This window comes from Neophocaena asiaeorientalis, unplaced genomic scaffold (assembly GCF_003031525.2).
Source record: "Neophocaena asiaeorientalis asiaeorientalis breed wild unplaced genomic scaffold, Neophocaena_asiaeorientalis_V1.1 scaffold704, whole genome shotgun sequence".
NCBI classification, from domain to species: Eukaryota; Metazoa; Chordata; class Mammalia; order Artiodactyla; family Phocoenidae; genus Neophocaena; species Neophocaena asiaeorientalis.
This window is the reverse complement of record NW_020175050.1, coordinates 1407527-1421995: the sequence shown is the minus strand read 5'-3', so window position 1 is coordinate 1421995 and position 14469 is coordinate 1407527.

The window sequence follows — 14469 nt, the reverse complement described above, 5'->3', positions numbered from 1 at the left end:
AGGACTTCCTGGGGAGCTCCATCAGAATGCAGGGTCCTGGTCCCACCTTGTTTTTTTTTGTTTGTTTTTTTTGCGGTACGCGGGCCTCTCACTGTTGTGGCCTCTCCCGTTGCGGAGCACAGGCTCCGGACGCGCAGGCTCAGCGGCCATGGCTCACGGGCCCAGCTGCTCCGCGGCATGTGGGATTTTCCCGGACCGGGGCACGAACCTGTGTCCCCTGCATCGGCAGGCGGACTCTCAACCACTGCGCCACCAGGGAAGCCCCCTGGTACCACCTTGGACCTGAGATGCGCAGCTTTCCCCCCACCCCCCTCAGGGCCCCCGTTTTACCACTTTTCCGCACACAGCCCACAGCGTCCTGGGGAGGTGCCTGCAGGCCTTGGTGGCCGCGGCCGGGAGAGTTCTTGCTCTTCCTTGCAACCGGAGAAGCCCCATTTTTAACTGTTGTGTGACCTAGGCTTCTGAAAAACAAAAGCTTTGTTCTGCTGAAAAAGGGGAGAGCACCCCAACTTTCCTCACGCCCTGGTACACACAGAGAATGAGCTACTGATACAACGTGGGGATAAGCGGAGGGGCCTCGGACCCCTGACCGAGCTGCTTGGAGGCTGGAAGGCAAACGTGGGGGCCACCCAGCCACTCCCGAGGCCGGCTGGTCAGTATGTCCTAGAGAAACCATGGACCCAGCACACTGGTTAGGAAGTCCCTCTCCTGGGGCAGCTGTCAGCCCCAGGATTCCTGGGCGCTGTGTGAAGAGTGTGGGGGTTTTGCTCGTGAGGACCTAGCACTCACCTACGTGCTGGGTCACTTGGGATTTCCCCAATAATGTTGCCAGGGTGCTCCAGCCACAGCGCCTTATCTAGCATCTCATTGATTTAGCAACTGTTTATTGAACATCTTCTGTATGTTAAGCACTGTGACAGGTCAGTTGACTTCATGTGACTCCATAGCAATGCTGTAATATGTCATGGGGACAGTATCTCCATTCTACTAATGAGAAACAGAAGCTTGGAGAGACGAAGCGACCTACTTACCCAAGGTTACTTGCTCACAGCACAGAGGGGTGTTATGTCTACACTCACCCCCTGCTCCCCCTGCACTCGTCGTCTCCCCAGGTGGGAAGCCAGACTGGGAGGCCAGTTGCTTGGAGAGAGGATGGAGCCACTGGCCCCAGCTCCTTCAGGCCGGTGTCAACCCTAGGGCCCCTTCAATCCATTTCAGTAAACATGACTGCACGCCTTCTATGTGCAAAGCACTGTGTTAGAAATAATGAACACCGGGGAGCAGCTGGGTGTTTTATCAGGTCAGTCCATGTTCTAGTTTTAATCTTAATAATATTTCAAAAATTCGAAGCCTCAATGCAAAGGAGATTTCAAGTGCAAAAAGGACGACATTGGAGAACATGAATCATTTGCATGTGCGTTTGCGGAGAAGCAGCAGCAGTTCGCCGAATCTGTCTACCCCTCTCTCTACTGAGCGGGCTGCTGGACTACAGTTACCAGCATCCCTTGCGACTGGGTTCCGCTGCGATGTTACCAAGCTCTTGCCGCTTCCAGGCCAGCCCATAAAGGGTCCCCACAAGTGATGCTTGCTCATCTTCCCTCCTCTGCTGGCCAGACCAGGTGACTTTGCAGGCGTGGGTTGAAGACGGCAGAGCCACAGGATTGGATGGGGGGAGGCCTGCCTTCTTGAACACCTGTTGTGGGCTTCCCCCAGCGAGCCAGCAGCCAGGGACAGCCAGCGGAATGCCCCGACGAAAACAGAACCTCCTCAGTCTGGGTCCCGGCTCTGCCCAGTTCGCTGGGAGGCCCTTACAAGTCATTAGCGGTTGTGAACTCTGTTTACGCTTCCATAAAGGGGGATGCGCCCTCTGCCCTTCCGAATGGTGACACTGTTCAAAGGGTCAAATAAGAAGAGAGACCGTGGACTCAAGTGCTGGATTGATTGTTAGATCTGTGTCGTTCAGCTGCTCAAAGTTTTAAACATTTTGGAATTAGTTGCCAATACTTAAAAGCCAGGAGACTTCACATAAAAATTTCATTTTCCCACTTTTCTTGAAAAGTCAGAGGACTCTCAAGCCTACATCCCCACATGGCCACGACTGGCTGAGGGTCGCAGCTTCCCTTAGACAGACCCCACCAGCCCTGCTGTCTGACGGTTGGGCCTCTTCACTTAGGTTGCTTGCTGGCCCTTAGAGCATCTGAGTTTTCAACTCTTGTATTACTCACATGGATGCTTTTATTATTAATGCAGTAGCTTAGAATTTATAAAATAAAACCTACATTAAAAAAAAAAAAGAAATAGCTCTACGTGTAGCATCTGTCTCAGTGAACTGAGCTCAATCAGACTACATTATGAACTGATGTTGGACATCTCCCAGTAATAGCCAAAAATGACAGGAGAAGATTCTGATTTACAGGGGAGACTGAGGGGGAGACCTCCAATTATTTGGCATTCTCTGGCTCTGGGTCCTTGGATTCACGGTACTTGGTTGACCTAAGCCCATCCTATGAGCCTTAAACGCCTTGGAAAGAGTATCATCTTATCCAATCCTTGGGAAGCTGAAAAACGCACTTAGATGTGCTGTTCTCATCTATTTCCTCTGGGACGTAGCTTTCTCCAGGTTCTGTTAGGCCAAAGAGCAAGGAGTCATCACTGACATTCTAAATGTCCTCTATGTTTAGGGGAAGACACGCAAAACCTACGTTTTCAGGTCTTGTAACGAGGTCAGCGCACAGGAGGTGTCCGTCATCTCCGTGAGAACCACCGCCCTACAGACAGCACGATACCCTCCAGCCTCAGTGTGTTAGCGGTAAGGGTCCCCCTTGAAAGTGTTAACAGGCCTTCCAAAGCACAGAACTCACCATCCAGGCCTGACTTCCGCCACCCCAGAGGGGAAAACAGTTTGCAAAGCAGTGAAAAGCCTGAGAGGCAGAAGAACAAAATTTGAGGAATGGTTCCCCGAGAACCAGTTACGCTTAATTCAGAGCAGAGCCAGAACTGCCCTGCTACTGCATTACTGAAGCTGGGAGATTCGTACTTGCCACTTGGAATATAGTTAGAGGCTTGATTTTGTGAAAATGAAGACTCTTCCTACGAAGGCACAGAAAATAAGATGAAAACATTGGTGTACGGAGAGCCAACTAATGCCTTCCAAGCAATTTATTTCAATTCAATTTAATTCAGTTTAATTCAATTTAATTCAGGAGATCAGAAGTCATTTATTATTCTACCTGGTTTGGAAATAGTATGTGTTTCATATGTTTCATCATGGTTAAATAAGTCCCTTAGTAGGAAAATATGAGGAGATTCTTCTCCTGTCAGAAAACCATTTAGGAGCTGCTTGTGCGTGGCCTCCTCGGCTCTCGTGTGCGAGGTGGAGAAGGATGTTACATTATGTGACCGAGGGTCGCGGCGGACGAGGGCTGCCCATGCCTCACCGACATTGTGTGGAAGCAAAGCGGGCGCGGCACCGAGGGATATTCAAAGCAGGCTGACACAGCAAAACTGCAAAGTAATCCTTCTTTTATGCCCTGTGCCAGGCAGTCTGTGGAAAACATGCTTTGCAAATAGGGCTTTTCATTGAAGAGTCCATGGGAGAGGTCAGAAGAAGGTCACAAAGGTGGTCTAAATTTGGAAAATAAGAACCATGAGGGGGCTTCCCTGGTGGCACAGTGGTTGGGAGTCCGCCTGCCGATGCAGGGGACGCGGGTTCGTGCCCCGGTCCGGGAGGATCCCACATGCCGCGGAGCGGCTGGGCCTGTGAGCCACAACTACTGAGCCTGCGCGTCCGGAGCCTGTGCTCTGCAAAGGGAGAGGCCACAACAGTGAGAGGCCTGCGTATCGCAAAAGAAAAAAAAAAGAACCATGAGGAAAGTGTGGTCCACATCCCCCTGGGGCCTTAGAAATGCAGATTCACCCCACGTCTCCGGAATCAGACACGATGAGGGGGGCGCCCAGTGCTCGTGTTGGAACGAGCTCTCCAGGTCATCCTGATGCAGGCTGACGTGTGAGCACGCTGGGTGGAGGGGACCAGGGCTCACTGGCGCGGAGAAGAGAGGGCGGAGGGGATGAGGACATCCTTAACTCACCAGTCAGCAGCTGGCTTCCTCCCATCCACCCCACCCGTTTCTCCTGAGGGCAGAACCCCGGGCAGTGGGGCAGTGAGAGGGGTGCCGTAGGGCTCCCAACCCTGGCTGTTGGTGAGCATCACACGGGGAACTCTCCTAAGAGCGCACGCCCTTGGGTTACTCTGATTTCAATGGTTTGTTTAATAATTTATTTACCTCTTTATTTAAGCTTCCCAAGTGAACCCAATGTGCAGCCAGGCTTGAGAACCACCGGTGCCCAGCAGAAGCCCTGACGGTGGCGGAGGGGTAATGGATGGGAGTAAACGTGCTGCTGCCCCACCGGGGATTCACGTGGGAGGGGCAGACGGCACGTCTGTGGAGGGTTCTTTCAGGGTCACTCGCCCAGGAGGGGCTCTGCTATCCCGGGACTCTTGAAAAGCATCAGATACACTGGATACCCGCCCCTGCACCTTGTTACTTATCTCTCCTAAAGGGATGCTGTCCTGGGAGCAGCCTCTGCTGTCCCTCCTGCCTGTGTCTCTCCATCCCACACGCCACACACTCAGCCGACCTCGCTCCAACCCAACAATACTGAGCTGAAAGGTGATATCAGGGTTTCCCCACTCGCATCCGAAGAGCAGTGCTTTCTTTGGGATGTTTATCCATTTGGCTTTAGAATCAAGGGATTTATTTATTTATTTTAAACATCATCCTAGGTTTTGGCTAATGGGAAAAAAACCGCTCTTTTAAAGTTATTCTTATCTTCATTTTCTAAACAGCTGTCAGGCAATAGATAATAAGGGAAATTTCTGTTTCAGGGGTAAAATGAACGCTGCACATGTTTGAGGAGGTGAAACCCTGATGTGCTCTGCTCTCTGTCAGACATACGTGCCCTGTTACTGGTACACCGGCCTCTGAAGGGTCGAAGGGATGGAGTGATTGAGGCAGATCAGTGCTCTTCATCCTGTTCTCACTAGTGTCGGCACTAGTGTTCCTTTCACATACGGGGTTATGACTGCTCAGTCTGTCCCCAGATTGTCCCTCTGCCCACCCAGCATTTCCCGTGAGGCACTCTTTCAGTGGTGGTGGCATTACTTCTCTTTCTATCCCTTGGTTCCTAGACTCACGTATTCCCAATGGGAACACGATGCCAGAGAACGATTCTGATTCGGTGCATGTATTACGTGCTGAGGATGGAAGTTTATCCTTGGGCAGCTTTACTCCAGAGCTAGCACTTCTGTGCCTTCAGAAGACTGTTCCAGTGATCGACGTGGTTGCCAGCTTCTGGCTGGTGGAGTACACGTTATACGTAGATCTGATGGTAAGGACACACTCCCCAAGCTGCTTTTGTTGTAAAGTGGGGCTGGTGTTCAGTCGTACCGGGTCCTGGGCCAGCAGAGCAAAGACTTTGGCTAGCTCTTAGTTAGTGCTAAGCCATACTGTGAATACACGTGTATTTCTGTGAGACATAACCACTGACCCTTGTGGGGTGGAAGGGATTCGATGTGGTCAACCTGCCTCCAGGTAGACAGTTGGTTTCCTCAGAGGATGGGGCCATATTGAAGGCTCAGCACTGGGCTTCCGTTCAAAGGTTGGAAATGCAGAGGCAACCGACAGTAGCTAGATCAGTCCCAGGGAGTACAGGTGCTCTGTAGGTTGTCTCCAGCTCTGCTACTGACCCACTGCTCATCGTGCCATAGACGCAGGCGGTGACGGAGGTTGGCTGACGTCAACAGGCCTAATCGTTTCACCTACTTCTTTACTCATTGCCCCTCCAGTGTGGGTAATTTCTGGTGGGTGTCAACATCCGATACATGTGTCTTTATGCTCTGTGCCCGCTCCCACATGTCGATATGCCTCTACCTCAGACTTCTTCCCCCCATCTTCCAATCATTTTCCCTTTCAGGTCCTTGACCAACCAGCCAGGCCATTCACAACTGCCCACGAGCTCATTTATTGTCTGATCTCAGGGAACTTTTCTTGCCACCCAAAAAGAATGATCAGGTGCATTGCCCAAAGTACTGACCATCAGGAGGGTTTTCCCTGGACAATATGTTTTAAAGACACCCCTGATTATTGTCACGCACCCACATACCCAGCTGACTCAACCATAACCTAAGCTCCCCCTTCCAGTCACGTAGAATCACCCCCTCCGGCCATAGGCATGAACCGAGGAACAGGTGCTCTAGTGACTATGGCGGGCGACATTGGAGTTTGGACGACCTCTTCGTGCATTTCTCTTGTGCCCTCTGGGTCTACTCACGTTGGAACCCACACGTACTGCTTTCATCTTACGATAGATAGTACAGAAAAGCATTCTTTATTTCTCCAAGTAGTGTTGTTGCTTCTCCTCAGTGGTGACTGACAGCCCCGGGCATCTAATCAGTGGCTATCCTTCCCTGTCCCTGGTGGCTCTCACTGCTGCCCCTGCTGATATAATATGCCCACCCTGACTTACTGCTTTAGATACAGTGAGTTACAACCCTTTATTACATGCCAGTGCTGGAGAGCTGAGTGTGTTAAAAAGGAAACACAGAATTATTGGCTGTCATCTGTACAAATGCATAATGATTAAAAAAAATCTTGTTGAATCCTTTGTCTTATTTATTTATACCTTCTCAAAGCTCACTTTCTTATGTCAGAATGTGGTTCTTCCACAGCAGAGGAATATAATAAAATCTTAGCTTCCGCACTTAAAAAATTACGTGAAGTTTATTAAATAAAAATTAACTGTTACAAAACAGATCCTCTCTAAAGAATAGAATTTTTGGTAACTTACCTTTTAATATAAATAAGGAATTCCCTCCTCAGTTCCATTTTTTAACATTTAATATGTAATTAATTAAAATCATAGTACCTTCACCAGTAACATACTTTTCTTTCATTTTTCAGAAAAAAAATGTCTTTCTTATTCCCCAAAGGAACTTTGAAATGAATAGAAATGGGGCCAAGGTGGAATCTCCCTAATTCACTCACTCTGCATTTGAAATTTCAGTAACTCTCAATAATATATGTTTAAATGTTTCCATGTTCATTCCATTTTTTAAAAAGTGAACTGATTACCTTTGAGGATGGAGCAACAATCTATGAAAATGAAGTCTTCATGTGGTATATTTAGAACCAGATGTAAACATTGAAGTTATTCTTTGATATTTGACTACCCCGAGTTTTGATTTAATGACATCCTTGTTTACAACTCGAGCTGGTGCTTAGATTGGCCCTGTTCTCACCCACCTGGTTGCCAGTTTCTCACTTCATGGCATCCAACCGTCCCCAGCCCTCGTTTTTCACGCTTGCTCACCTCCGAAGCATTCTTGCACCTGTGGATGGAAGTGGAGGGAGGGTTTATGCTGGTCTCCTGGTCTGCCCCCTCCAACCCTGACCCTCCTCAGACTCCACTCTCTTCCTGGTGCTGACATCACCTCTCTTCTTCTCTTTCCTTTCCTCTTCTCATTTTTTCCTTTCCTTCCCCCTTCATCTTTTCTTTTCCATTAAAAAGATCAGAATCATATATATGCACTGAGTCAGATAGCACAAATTCCTCCCCATTTTCCTTTCCCCAGAAACAACCACTTCCAACTCTTTCAGCTGATTCTTTTGGCATTTACTTTTCTTTCTCAAAAAAATGCTGATATTCCTATTTCTCCTTTTATTTTAACTTTAGGCATAACTTATTGATTTTCTACTTTAGAAGATGAGGATTGATTTATTTTTTCACACTCCTCCAGGCCAAGCCCACCACACATGTGATACCTTCAAGCTCTTGTTTTTACATTAGTATTCCCGTACATGTTTCCAGTTAAGCCCAAACTCTCCTCTAATTGTATAAATCTCTCGTTATCCTCAAACACTTTAGGTAATTCATTAATTTCATCTTCAGTGAATCTCTGGAGACTTCTAAACCACCCAGTCCAGACTGGTGTCTTTCAGTTCAACCACAAAGCTCTGGTTTTTGAAATGCCCTTCATCACCATTTGGGGATCACCCTGCTTCTTCCTTGGTTTGGATCCCTAGCTACGTCTTTTGCTTTTGTGCTCTAATCCTTACTTTATGGAGAACATCCTCCTGTTCCTGAGAAAAGGTAGTAGGTGGTACACTTTCAGAGAACTGTCTTACTTGAAAATATCTTTGTTCTACCCTCGTACTTGATTACTACTTTAGTTGGCTGCCAAAGTATAGGTTAGAAACATCAGTCGGTTAAAATTGTGAAGGACTTGCTTCAGCTTACAACACTGTTGGTGAGAAGTTCGATGACACTTTGATTTTTTGATCCTGTGTATGATACCTGCTTTTTCTTTTCTTCTTGAAAAGTTATGGGAAATTTCCTTTGCCCTAGGGACATAATTTTACAGTGATGTGCCTTGGGGTGAATCTACCTTCATCATGGTGCTGGGCATTCATTGGGTCCTTTCCGTTTGTAAACACAGGTCTATGTTTTGAGAAAAATTTTCTTGAATTATGTTGCTGATGATTTCCTCTCCTCCATTTTCTCTGTGTGTCTTTCTGGATCTTTTATTATTTGGATGTTGAATCTTGTAGCCTGTCCTCCAATTTACTTTTCTCTCTCTATTTCCTTTTTCGCTCCCTCCCTCCCCTTCTTCCTCCCTCCCCTTCTTCCTCCCTCCCTTCCTTCCTTCCTTCCTTTTCCACCTTTTGGGAGGTTTACTAAATTGTTTTACTCTATTAGAACGGGTTTGGCTGCTGAAGTAAGACACAGTAGCAGACACACGTCGTTTCTCTACCATATAACAGCCCAGCATAACTGGTCCATGGCTGTTGTCATGCCCTGAGGTGTCAGGTACCCAGGTTCCTTCTACCCATAGCTCTACTGTCTCTAAGCATTGCTCTCTTTCACAGGATCCAAAATGTTCCAGCACTGTGTCCACATTCTAGCCCTTGTAGAGGATGAAATGGGGAATGGCGGAGACACAACTAGGATGCTTTGTACATCATTTCTGTTTACGTACTCTTGGCCAGAACTTAGTTACCCAGCAACGTTGACTATAAGGGGCTGGAAAGTGTGGTTTTTAATCTTGGATCATGCTCCCACCTAAGAACCGTGGCTTCTAGTTCTGCAGAAGAAGGGAGAATGGATATTAAGCGGCAATTAAGAGTCTCTGTCCCGATTCTCACTTTTGGTAACCCACATATCCACGTACTTTCTTTTTGCCTCCACACAGAAAACATTTGCACCTTCCTAAGAAAGAGAACCCTCAACTCCAATCCACTTACTGCCCTCCCACCCAATGGCCTTTATAACCAGGATATATAAGCAGAATAACCTTAGAGATGACTCCCATTGGACAAAGGAAGAATGAAGAAACCCACAAAAATGACTGATCCATTGTGATGCTCAAATCCTGCGGGAGACTAAGTTTAGCCCCTGGCCACAGCTGGTTCTGCTCTCCGGGAGAAACCAGCTCCCTCGTCCACTGGGCTCTCTGGGCAGTTCAGCCTTGCCTGTTATCCTCCATGGCCACGTGTAAAGTGGACACTGCAGAGTGTGTCCTTTTACAGGACCAATGGCTTTGTGGCCCAGTTTCCACAGGTTTGGAGAATCAAGGATTTTGAACCGGTTGAATGGTCACAGTTGGGTGTCTTCCGCAATGTGATTCACTCAGAAACTTACAGGTCCTTCAGTCTATTTCCTCTGTCTGGTTCCATGGGGAAGACAATAGCCAGGGATCGCATGTGGACAGTTCTCAGCTCAAGATCTCTGTTTATCCCCTCTCCACTCCTTCTTCCTTGAGAGCATCTGAAAAAAAAAAAAAGGTTTTGGTTGGAAGGCAGCACCCTCGTTCCAATTTTGCCTGCTGGGCTGGCTCTCCTGCTCTGCCCGGGAACCCTTAAGGAAAGGTCACTGAATCAGGATTGGGGTCACAGTCTTCTTTCCCACCAAGACAAGACTGTTACCTATTACCACTGCTTCATCTGGGTCACAGAAGCATTTGGCATTTTCAACTCTGCAAAGCTGCCAATGGCCTGACTCTTAGCAAGTTGAGATTGCAGGCTGCAGAGAGGACTGTGTGCCCTTCAGTCCCTGGTTCTTTTTCTCTGTCATGTAAAGCTTTGCTTAAAGTGGCAATGAGCGACAACATGTCTCGGTGGATCTCAGCATAGTGAGGCCAGGTTCATGCTCCGGTGACAGGGAGGCGCTGGGGATGTGGTCAGTGGGTGTCGGGAGGGAAGTGTCGTCCTGCTGCAGCTCCGGAAGTTCTACTGCGGGGGTGGGGCCAGGAAGAAGCCAGGAGGCTTATTTCGAAACTGTCTCGTATAGTATTTTTATTTACATACAGTATTTTTATTTAGATGCAGTGCTGATTGGAGGGGATTTGGGAGAGTTGCTGGAGATTCAGGGGGGTTTCAGCTCTCCTGATGGCACCATTGATGCTTCTTCCCTGGGCTCCAGTGAGGAAACTCCACGAACAGGCAGCTGGATCTGAAGCCTCTTACTTTTGCCCAGTGTCAGTTTGCTTCTCTCAGGCTCAGGCCAAGAGAGACTGGCGGCAGATCTGCTTTTGTCCTTGACGGTGAGCAAAGCTTAGCAGAAAAATCAGCTTCTTTCCATGTCTATGAATCTCCTCCCATTGCTATGTCTCTCGTAACTGCAGCAAGGCAGCATGGGTCCGGCTGATTCACGATTTTATGGCGAATGAACTAGAACAGACATGGCCCTGCTGGCAGGAATCCAAACTCATATACTTTCCTCAGACCTCTGACTTGAGTAATGAAAATTCAGCTGCTCAATTCAATTGGGATCCAGGTAAACAAGAGAGAGAAAGGTGAATAGCAAAAGGTAAATTAAATCATGAAGCAAGTGTCAAGTAGAGGGCAAGGTGGAAGGCAGGCCTGGGATGGGGATGATCTTTGATTTGCAATCAGTATTTCTTGCTACCTTTCTGAAGGGATCGAATTAACCGTGGTGAATGGAAGTGGCTGCACGGCAGGGATCTGCAGAATCAACGGCAGGACAAACTCCCATAACCCACTGCTAACAAAGGGGCTGTGTCTCCTGGCTGTGGACTTGCCCGTGCGTGTCCTGTCGTCCCCACGACCTGCAAGTCCCGGCCGTCGTGCTGCGGACCACCGTAGCTCAGTTCTGCCAGGGATCGGGTCTCGGCGCGGATGACCACAGCCTCTGCAGATGTGAGGACACAGTGATTTTGTTTGCTTACTTCTGGCTTCAACCCCGGCCGATGGGCTTTAGACTGGATCTGGGCGAGTCTTTATTCTTGTGCAGACCGACTTTCCTCTCAAAGCAGTAAGGTCTCCCAACCCCAGAAGCTCTCTCCTCTGCTCAGGTGGAAAGCCTGTCTGCCAGGAAGGCGCACATGTTTGTGTGCAAAGGTCGAAATCCACTGCCAGTAGCCGCTCGCGGCAGACGTACAGATTCCGTGACCCTGAGCTGGATTCTCGCGCCATTTCCCTGTTTACTCCTGGCCTCAGGAGTGACACATTTTAGGAACCCTAAAGAGAAACATTGGTTATGCTGTGGATTTAAAACAAAACAGAGAGCCGGCTTAGCCAGGGTCCTCCAAATGCTCCAAGGTGGAGGGCAGGGACCCCAGCTGCCTGCCAGCTTCATTCTACAATGTCTGCATCCTGGTCCCCTGGAACTGGCAGTCTGGTTGGAGTGAAGACATGGCACATAAAATCACAAAACCGAAAGCTGATGCGAGGCTTTGCCAGGCTGTGTGTCCAGTGGAAAAGATAAACAGGAGCATGGCCTCAGGAGGGGTGCAGAAGGCAAGCCCCAGGGCCCGGGTGCTGGGGTTGGATCCCGCTTGGTGACTTATTAGTGGTGACCTGGGCAGGTTAACTGTCCTCTTTGTGCCTCAGTTTCCTCTACTGTGGATGGAGGTGATTAGCAGTATCCACAATGAGGGTTAAATTAGTTCTATGTACAAAGCACTTGGAGAAGCGTCCAGCTCACGGTAGGTGCCCTGGCTTCATTGGGCAAGCTGATCATTCCCTTTTCCTCATCGACAGGGCTTGTAGGATTCATGGGAACGAACAGCCCCATCTGGTTGGGCTCAACCGGGAAGCCTTCCCAGACGAGGAAGGATGTGAGTGGAGCCTAGGGAGACGGTACACTTTTGGTGGGGAAAACAAGGGAAGGTGTTCCTGGTGGGGAAAACTGCAAGAACAAAGGCCAGGAGGCCTGTCTGGGGGTGGGGTGGTAGGACCCGGTACTACTGGCTGACCCACTCCGATGGTCCGTTCTTTTCGGGTGAGAACCTGGTCTGGATGGATCCTGAGGATGAGTCACAAAAGCCGGTGGCAGCTTCTCATCAAATCCCACTGACTCTTGGGAATGTGAGCTGGGTTCATCTGTCAGAGAGAAGCAGCCAGCACTGGCTGGAGCCCGTGGTTTATTCTGGAGAGGAGTGAGAAACTTTGAGAGCGAGACTGAAGCAACAGATGGTTGGTGGAAGGGAAGGAGGATATTATCCAAGTGCCGTCATGGGGGTAGAAGGAGAGCTCAGTACCAATTGGACTCAAATCAACTTTGGGATATTCTGAGGGCATCATGGAAAGACTTGAAGGCTCAATGGTCTTTCTCACCGAGATGTTTCCTTCTGTCGTCCCTTCCTCCTTGAAGCTGGCTCCCCTTGCTGAGCCATCATAGGGCCCCATATCAATCCCAGTGTATCTTGAGACCCTCACACTGGATTGAGACGCCTCCTCTTTCTCCCTTTGTAGCAGCCTTCCCTCTGCAGAGAGACGAATGTTTCCGCTTATATGTATGGCCTCCACACAACACGTACAGCCCTCATGGTTTCTGGGCTCCTCCACCAGACGGAGACCTTTGCAATGACAAGAAGAAAGCTGGAACCCCCAGAACGCAGTCCGTGTAGAGTTCGCCCGGCTTCCTGGGGGACCATGGCCAGGAGTGTGGGGGCCTTGGATTGAACCCTGGAGAATGACAGATGTTGAAAATTGGATCCCAGGATCTGAAATTACTTAGAGTACAAAATCCAACATGGAATTACCCTGTGGTGGTTGCTTGAGCCCTTGGTTGGTCACAGATATCTGGGAGCCCCAGAAGGTTCCTGTGAATTCCTTAGAGAAGACAGATGCCTTATTGAGCATCCTTGGAGACATTTGGATCTTTGGAAGGTGAGAATCAGGCCTGATGAAAATTCTCCCTGTGACAGCAAACACAGACATTCTGGAGCAGACCATGCAGCGTGTAGGTCCAGACCCGAGCATCATTCACGTGCTCTGATCGCCTCTGTAGGTGACAGTTTTCTGCTGACGTAGTGCCCCTCAGGAAGATGAATGTATTCTGGATGAAACGTGGTTCTTCACAAACTTTAATGCAGGAAGTTAAAGATTGACCAGGTCGATTCAAACCAGGTTTGAGTTGGCTTAAACAAGCAGACTGGACTCCTTGCTCGAGGGCTCAGAACCCCGAGAGCCCTTGTACACACAGTGGAGTGATGACATGAGGCATTTCTGTCCCTGAATCTCAGGAGTCAGTTGTTTAAGGCATATCCAAGCTTTCGTCAGTCTTGGTTTTTCTTGGGATTAAAAATAAATTAGATAGTGGATTTTGAGTATATAGTCTCCAACGCCCTGACTAATTTATCTTGAAGGGAGAGAAACTATCCAATAGGAATGGAAATTGACAAAAGGCCTGCATTGAATTCATCAGTTAATCAACAGGGATATATTGGCAAAGTGATTAACTCTACTAGAAGATCATGGCTCTGGCCAATTCTATTTGCAATCCAAGTGAGGGTGGCAGGAAAAGTGTGTTCTCCTGTTTGGCCTAAAAGTTATACTCATTTCATAGACTGGTGCACAAGGAAGGTGTCTGGGGAGGGAGGAATTTGCATGACTTATTTATTCCTTGAAAAATTGAGCATGTCTTATCTCCAAGACACAGGTTTTGGCATTTTGGAATACACACGCTCCAGACGGACACACACACAAACACACACACACACATAGACACATAACTCATACAGACCCACACTTATACTCTGCCCTTAAGAAGTTTTACATAGAGGCTTCCTTGATCTTTTGAAGGAATATATAACATCAATTTAAAACAATCTAGTTTTGGGCAAGAAAACGATCTGTCTTTGGCAAAGGCAAGAAGAAAAAGGGTACTAAGCCCATCTATTAACATCTCTCCAGGCTTGTGTTTGGTACTCATTCAAGTTAATAACCATCACTCCTCTCCAAACCCCACCCCATGATCCTATTGGACTATATAATAGACCTCAATAACTCTAAATGAGCTATTATATTCGGCCATATAATTATATATTTAGGACACATGTATAGTTAAAAAAAGAAATCCACAGAAAAACACTGAAACAAATTGCAGAGCAATTTCAGTGACTGATTATATTTAAGCTGTAGTGTGTCAGCTGTTCTCTTTTTTTTTTCA